The following is a 9,358-nucleotide window of genomic DNA, read 5'->3' on the forward strand; positions in this document are numbered from 1 at the left end:
CCCAGACCTTGTGGTAGAAAGAATCTAGAACTGAAGCTAAAACCACAATTTTAATTGTTTGAAGAGTTAAAGGACAGGATTTGGGGCTGCCAACATGCTGGATTGTGAGGGGAGAAATTTCAGAAAGATGGTAGCCACAGATATGGACGCCTCTAAATCTATGCATAAACTCTCTACATACATTCCTGCAGACCTCCGGACTGTGTGTGTGTGTGTGTGTGTGTGTGTGTGTGTGTGTAGGAAACTCCAAGTAATGAAAAACTGAGTACAGATTTCAACTAATGCCCTGACAAGGGAGATAAAATTTGGAATTTGAGTCCAGCTAGAACAAAACTCAACACTCAGCCAAAAAAAAATAGACAATCAAGAGTATTTAAAATGTATCATCAAACGAACCAGGTTTAATCAAAACTTACTAGACATGCATGCAAAGAAACAGCATATCACTTGACAGAGTCAAAAAAAATTCAATCAATAGAAGTCTATCCCAATACGTCTCAGATGTCAGAATTAACAAAAAATATTTTTAAAAATCTGTTTTAAATATTTTAAGAACTTAAAAGATAATATCAGTGGAAAAATGGAAACAAAAAGAAGCAAAGCAAATTCCAGAATGAAAAAAGTGTAATAATTAAGTCTTTAAAATGGGCTTAACAGCTGATTGGAAACAGTAAAAGATTAGTGAATTAAAAAAAAAAAAGATGAACAGAAATTATCTAATCTGAAAAACAGAGAAGAAAAAGAAATTGAGAAAAGTGATGAAAGACCAAAGGATCTATGAAGAAACATCAAACATATGAACACAGATATACTTAAGAGTCCCAGAAGGAGAGGAGGTAGAAAATAGAGTATAAAATTTTTGAAAAATCAGCAGGGCACTGTGGCTCACATCTGCAATCCCAGTACTTTGGGAGGCCACGGTGGGTGGATCACCTAAGGTCAGGAGTTCAAGACCAGACTGGCCAACATGGTGAAACCCCGTCTCTATGAAAAATACAAAAATTAGCTGGGTGTGGTGGCATGCACCTGTAATCCCAGCTACTTAGGAGGCTGAGGTAGGAAAATTACTAAACCCAGAAGGTGGAGATTGCAGTGAACCAAGATCATGCCAATGCATTCCAGCCTGGGTGACAAAACAAGACCTCACCTCAAAAAAAAAAAAAAAAAAAAAAGAAAGAAAGAAAGAAAAGAAAAGAAAAATATTTGAAAAATCATGGCCAAAAATTTCCCAAAATTTGGTGAAAACATAATTGTACAGATCTAAGAAGTTCAGCAAACATAGCAGAAAGAAAAATACAGAAAACCATGCTTAGACACATCATAGTAAAATAATTTTTTAAAAGATAAACAGAAAATCTTGAAAATATAAACAAATAAAGTACACATGAGAAAAAGGGGCCTGATCTACCAAACTTCGACAAGTCAAGAGAAATTAATAGATTCCAGGAGACAATGGAATTACATCTTCCAGGTGCTGAAAGAAAAGCCTGTCAACCCCAAATTCCACATCCAATGAAAATGTCCTTCAAAAATGAAGAAGAAGTAAACATATTCTCAAATAATGAAAAGTGAGAGAATGAGTCAGTAGCCAACATGCACTACAAGAAATGCTAAAGAAAATTCTTTGAGTGACCAAGGAAATAATAACAGATCGTAACTTGGATCTGCAAGAATGAATAAAGATCACCAGAAATGGCAAATACATGGATATATGTAAATGACTACATTTTTTCTTCCCTTATTTAAAGGACATATGAAGGGTTAAAGTAAAAATTGTAACATTATGTTGTAGAGTTTACAATATAAGCAGATGTAATATATATGATAAAATAGCACAAAATTGGGCAAATTATGCAGTTGCAAGATAGTTTACATAATGTAATATAATTTAATATACATCTGATGTAATATACAATTATAATGTAATTAATGATGTAATATATAATATACATATGGATGATGTAATTTACATGATATAATATTAATGATGTCATATTAACTTTAAGCAGATTGTACTAAACTTAAGGATGCATATTGCAATCTCTAGAATCACCACTGAAAAATGATGTAAAGAAGTAGAACTAAAAATTCAGCGGCGAGGTATGGTGGCTTATACCTATTATCTCAGAACTCTGGGAGTCCGAGGAGTGTGGACTGCTTGAGATCAAGAGTTCAACAGCAGCCTAGGCAACAAAGCAAGACTCGGTCTCTACAAAAATTAAAAATAAAAAAAATTAGCTGGGTGCAGTGGCATGCACCAGTACTGTTAGTTGCTCAGGAAGCTGAAACAGGAGAACCACCTGAGCCCAGGGCTTCAAGGCTACAGTGAGGTATCATCGCACCACTATACTCCAGCCTGGGTGACAATGTGAGAACCCTATTACTTAGAAGAAAAAAAGTCAATAGAGAATTAAAATGAAATACTAAAATATTGTATTAAAATAAAAGAAGGCACGAAAAGAGAAACAGAGAAACAAATAATCAGACTGGACAAATGAGAAACAAATAACAAAATGATAGCCCTATATAAAATTACATTATATATAAGTTACAATGTAAAGATTATAAGAATGAATTTAAATAAGTCAAACATACGCTGTCAGCAAGAGATGCACTTTAATTATAAAAACACAAATAGTTTGAAAGTAAATAAATAGAAAGGATATGCCATGTAAACAAAAACAAAAAAGCTGGAAAGGCTTTTTTAACAATTAAAAAAATATGCTTTAAGAGAAGAAGTTCTACCAGAAATAAAGACATTGTATGATAATATAGAGGGTCATTAATCAGGGAGACCCTATCATGAAAGTGTGTCTACCTGATAATAGACCATCAAAATATAATAAGCCAAAATTAACAGAACTAAAGGGATAAATGGACAAGATCACAAGTTTGAGTGAGACTTTAACATAGCATTTTCAGTAAACAATAAGATAATGAATAATCAGTAAGAATTTAGAGTATCTGCGAAACATTACCAGACAACTTGGCCTAATTGATGTTTATAGAGCACTATACCTAACAGCTTCAGGATATCATGTTTGCATATACAACATTCATCACGATAAAATATAAGTTAGGACATGAAATAAGTCTCAGTAAATTTCAAAAGGTTGAAGTCTTACAGAATATATTCTCTGATTAAAATTAAATTAGAAGCAAATGTCTAAAAGAACCTCCAAATAGTTAGAAATTAAACAGTATACTTTTAAATGTGTTGAAGAAGAAATCATAAGAAAAATTAGGAAAACAATGGAATCAAACGATCACAAAAGTACATTTCTTCCAAAAATCTAAATTCCCAAATAGAAGTTTGTGAGACTCAGCTAAAGCATGGCTTAGAAAAAAAATTGAGAGCTTTAAATGGCTATATTAAATAAGATAAAACTTTCAAGTCAATGATCTAAGTTTCTACTTAAAAATCCAGAAAAAGGAGGACAAATGAAATCTACAGTAAGTAAAAAAGAATGAAATAAATAAGACTAAAAGCCAACAATATAGAAAGCAGACACAATAGAGAAACTTAACAAAGTTAAGGTTGATTCTTTGAAAAGATTAATAGGCCGGGCGCGGTGGCTCAAGCCTGTAATCCCAGCACTTTGGGAGGCCGTAGGCGGGTAGATCACGAGGTCAAGAGATCCAGACCATCGTGGTCAACACGGTGAAACCCCGTCTCTACTAAAAATACAAAAAATTAGCTGGACATGGTGGTGCGTGCCTGTAATCCCAGCTACTCAGGAGGCTGAGGCAGGAGAATTGCCTGAACCCAGGAGGCGGAGGTTGCGGTGACCCAAGATCGCACCATTGCACTCCAGCCTGGGTAACAAGAGCGAAACTCCATCTCAAAAAAAAAAAAAAAAAAGATTAATAAAATGGGTATATCCTGGTGAGACTGATAAAATGGAGGAGTGGGGCAAGAGACCGTAAGAGAAAGAATACAAATTACCTATGTGAGGAATAAGAGGTAAGAGAAGAATATTATAATCTACTTTATGTCAATAAATGTGACAACTTACATGAAATGAAAAATTACCAGGAAGACTACTTATCACACTTGACACAAGATGAAATAGAAAATTTGGATAACTGTACATCTATTACATAAGCTCTTTCAGAAAACAGGAAAAATAAATACTTCTCAACTCATTTTACAAGGCTATCAAAATTCTGTTACCTGACTTTGTCAGCATAACTCTAACAAAGATATTTACAAAGGAAATTAGAGACTAATATTCCAATACAAGCACAATAATCATTAACAAAATATTAACCAACTTATCCAACAATATGTTAAGGTGGTATATTCTGATTAAGTGGGTTTTATTCCAGGAATGCAAGGTTGATCAATATTTGAAATGTAGTGTAATTTATCATATAAACAGAACAAAAAAAAACATGGTAATTTCAATAGATTCACTTGTGACAAAAAACTCTCAACAAACTAGGAATAAATAGAAACTTCCTGAACCTGATATAGAACATCAGTTAATATCACACTTGATGGTTAAAGAGGCAACTCCTCTTACAAGATTGGAAAGCAAACAAGGATGCTTCTTGTCCTTTAACGTCTATTCTACTGGTAGTCTGAATCAGTTTGATAAGCCAAAAAACAGAAATAGAAAACAACAATTGGAAGGAAGAAGGAACTGATTCCTATTTGAAGATAACGCAATTCCTTATATAGAAAATCTTAAGGAATCTGCAAAAAGTTAGTGGAACTAATATGTGAATTTAGCAAGACTTTAAGATACAAGTTCAATATAAAATAAATCAAGTGCATTTCTACGTACTAACACTAAACACACTTTTAAATCAAATTAAAAGGTTATTCCTTCAACAATAACTTTAAAACATAAAATACTTAGGAGCAAATTCAGCAAAAGATCTGCAAAACCTTAATGTTCAAGGCTACAAATACTAATGAGAGCAATTAAGTAACACATATAGAGATATACCATGTTCAAATGTTGCTAGACTCAGTATTATTAAGATGTTAGTTTTCCCCAAAATGATCTTAACTATAATCCTAGTAGGCATTTTAGTAAAGGTGACAATCTGATTCTAAGACTTACTGGAAATATAAAGGGCCTAGAATAGCCAAAACTATCATGAAATAAAAGGACAAAGCTGGAGCATTTTTATTATTTAATTTCAAAAGTTGTGTAATACTGGCAACAGGATAGGCATATAGATCAATGAAATAAGGTACAACGCAGAAACAGACCAATATCTATCTGGTTATTTCATTTTGAATAAAGGTAGCAAAGCAATTCAGTGAGGAAAGGAAAGTGTTCAATGAATTATATGGAAAAACTATCTATATGGAAACAGAAGAACCATAACTTCTACCTCATTCATCCATGGACCTAAATATAAAAGCTTAAACTATAGATAGTGTTTTTTAAAAAAACTTAAGTCTACTGTGAATACCTCAGGTAAGTGAAGATTTCTTAGAACAGGGTAACAACCACAGAATTTTTAACGATAAATTAAACTTTATCAAAATTTAAACCTTTTCATTAAAAGACACTTTAAAAATGAACAGGAAGCTACGGACTGGGAGACAACATTTGTAAAGTATATATCTGACAAAACATTTGTATCCAGAATATATAAATAACTGCAACTATTCATTACATCAATGCAAGAAATAAAGTAAATAAAATCTTTACTAGACACACAATGAAGGAAATACTATGCACGTCCAATAAGCACATGACCAAGTTCTTTATTAGTCATTGGAAAAATGCTAATTAAAACTTCAATGAGATACTAGCTTATACTCAAATGTCTAAAATTAAAACTACTGAAGACACCAAATATTGGCCAAGAAGTGGCAAGTGGAAATACAGTGCTAATGGAAATCAAAAACCAAAAGATTGGTAATTTCTTATAAAGTTAAGCATATGCCTGCTCTATGACCCAGAAATTCTACTTCTAAATGTTTACCAAGGAGGAATTAAAACATAGTTCCAAAAAGTCATGAATGAGAACATTCACGGTGACCAAAAACTGAAAAGAACTGAATTGCTCATTAATAGGTGAATGGATAAACCAATTGTGCTATTGTGCACTCAAACAATGAAACACCATCCGCAGAAAAGAACTCCCAATATAGCTAAAATATGGATGAATCTCTCAGACGCTGTGCTGAGTAAAGGAAGCTGGAGACGAAGAGTATGTTCCATAATTTCAACTAGATAAATCTCTCAAAGAGGTTAAAAAATGTGTTGAACATCTATGTTGGAAAAATAAATCTGGAATGGAAAAAAAAAAATGAACAGTGTTTGCCTCTGCCAGTGGTGATAATTATAAAGAAGCATAAGGGAACTTTTAGGGTGAAAAAAAATACTCTAAATTTTGTAGAGGGTTAAACAGAATATGGATGTGTCAAAATTCATCAAATTGCACACTTAAGATTTGTGAATTTCATGGTATTTAAATTTTACCTCAACGATAAAGAACCCAAAACAAATATTAGCTCTAGTAGGTTTGCTTTTATCAGTTGATTGGCAATTCCAAAACATGTTTTTGTGTATTCCAGGTTGGAACAAATTTATGAATTTATTGAGGATGAGGAAAGCCAGGCTTTTCATTGTTCGTGGAGAAAGTTAGCAACATTGAAATGCGAAACTAAGCTGTGGGGCTGGATTGGAATCAGAGGTACAAATATGAAGTAAGGTTTTTTAGTATCTAGATATAGATTTATAGATAGAGGTAGCAATAGTTATAGATATGGAAATACATAGATATGTGTATATATGTATTTATATATGTCTATGTAAGTGTATGTGATTCTTCATCTGTTCACTCATTGGATCTAGAATGGCCTGCGGCAAAGAACACAGCTGCTATCCAGATCATTGTCCCTAAATATCTTTAATAAATGGAACCTGGGTTCCTTGAAGAAATGCTGATTCCAAAACTAGAGCAGGAAAATTGGAAAATGAATCAGGAACATCTTATGGTATCTGTAAGGATAAGCTCAAAATATGATATGCACATATCGACAGGACAGGGGTTGGCTTCAAGTGTTTGACACTAACCCAAACTGGCAAAATTGCACATTAATATAAACAATAGTAATACCAGGTTAGAATCTATTGAGTAAAGTTGGAATGTATGAGTCCGTACTGATGTAAATAAAAGGAAGGACAGGAGGGAAGCATGTTAGACCATTCTTGCATTGCTATAAATACCTGAAACTGGATAATGTATGAAGAACAGAGGTTTAATTGGCTCATGGTTCTGCAGAGAGTACAAGAAGTGTGGTGCTGGGCCGGGCTCAGTAGTTCACGCCTGTAATCCCAGCACTTTGGGAGGGCGAGGCGGTCAGATCACCGGAGGTTCAGGAGTTTGACCAGCCTGATCAACATGGTGAAATCTCTCTCATCTCTATTAAAAATACAAAAATTAGTTGGGCACGGTGGCACATGCTGTTAGTTGGGCACGGTGGCACAAGTAGTCCCAGCTACTTGGGAGGCTGAGACAGGATAACTGGTTGAACCTGGGAGGAGGAGGTTGTAGTGAGCTGAGATCGTGCTGCTGCACTACAGCCTGGGCCACAGAGTGAGACTCAGTCTCAACAACAACAACAACAACAACAAAAAGTGTGGGGCTCGCATCTGCTTATGGTGAGGGCCTCAGGAAGCTTCCAGTCATAGCAGAAGGCGAAGGGGGAATAGACATCTCACATGGCAAGAGGGGAAGCAAGAGCGAGATGGGGGCAGTGCCACATACTTTTATTTTTAATTAAAAAAATTTTTTTTTAAATTTTTAAATATTTGTTGTTTGGGGGTACATAGTAGGTATATGTATTTTTAGGGTACCTTTAATGTTTTGATACAGGCATGCAATATATAATAATCACATCATGGAGAATGGGGTATCCATCCCCTTAAGCATTTATTTTTTGTGTTACAACAAGAATCTAATGACTCTCTTTTAGTTATTTCCAAATTTACAATTAAGCTATTGACTACAGTCATTCTGTTGTGCTATCAAATAGTAGCTCTTAGTCATTCTTTCTATTTTTTTGTACCCATTAGCCATCCTTACCTCCCCTCCAGCCCCACCCTTCCCGGCCTCTGGTGGCCATCCTTCTATTCTCTACATCCATGAGTTCAATTGTTTTTATTTTTAGATCCCACAAATAAGCAGGAACATGCGATATTTGTCTTTCCGTGCCAGGCTTATTTCACTTAACATAAAAATCTCCAATTCTGCATACTTTTAAACAACCAGCTCTAGAGTGAACTCAGAGCAAGAACTCACTCCTCACCCAGGGGATGGCGCTGAGCCGTTTGTGAGGGATCCACCCCTGTAATCCAGTTGCCTCCCACCAGCTTTCACTTCCAACACTGGAGATTACATTTCAGCATGAGCTCCGGAAGGGGCAAACATCCAAACTATATCAGGAGGGAGGAGGAAGAGAGGAAAGGACAAAAGGAAAGGAGGGAACAGGGAGGGCGGAAGGTTGTTTACTGCACTGCCAGCCTCAAAGGAAAAATGTTAACATAGATTGCATAGGGTTTTGCAATCATATATACTCATTTTAATACCTATAATCTTTATTCAGCCTTTTAATTCACTATGTCTATTTCCTATTTATGCCAGCTAAAGAACATGTGGCTTTGCGTTATCGAAATGCAAACCTTTTCCCCCATTTTATCATTGTTTCTGCTGTGTTGGTTTTCTATGGCTGAGACAACAAAATACCACGGATTTAATGTCTTAAAACCACACAAGTCTATTCTGTTACGGTTCTGGAGGTCTAACATGAGTCTTAAAGGGCTAGAATCAAGCTATTAGCAGGGCTGGTTCCATCCCCAGGCTCCAGGAGAGAATCCTTTCCTTGCCTTTCCCATTCCCTCTCTCCAACAGGTCTTTGGCTTTGCCTTCTGCTCCAGCAGAGTCCAATTTGTCCCTCTGTTTGTTTCTTTCAAGAACACCTGTGACTATATTTAGGACCCATGAGGCTAATTCAATGTAATTTTCTCAACCCCAAATCTTTAACTTAGTCACATCCATGAAGTTCCTTTGCTGTATAAGGCACATTCACGGGTTCTGGGCAACGGAACACGGACATTTTAAGAGGCCATTATTAAACCTAACCGTTTAGTCTGTGTCTACCAGAACAATAAAATAAAATATTTGTCATTACAATAATTTATATTTTTATTATTTTACTCTGAAGGTGAATTTACAATATTTTATTTCATATGAATTAGAATATTAAAAAATATGAAGGCTAAACTTACAATTAATAAGTAATTATATGTACTTTTTTTTTTTGAGACAGGGTCTTGCTCTGTCCCCCAGGCTGCAGTACAGTAGTGCAGTCACTACTCACTGCACC

This window comes from Saimiri boliviensis, chromosome 13 (assembly GCF_048565385.1).
Source record: "Saimiri boliviensis isolate mSaiBol1 chromosome 13, mSaiBol1.pri, whole genome shotgun sequence".
NCBI classification, from domain to species: domain Eukaryota; kingdom Metazoa; phylum Chordata; class Mammalia; order Primates; family Cebidae; genus Saimiri; species Saimiri boliviensis.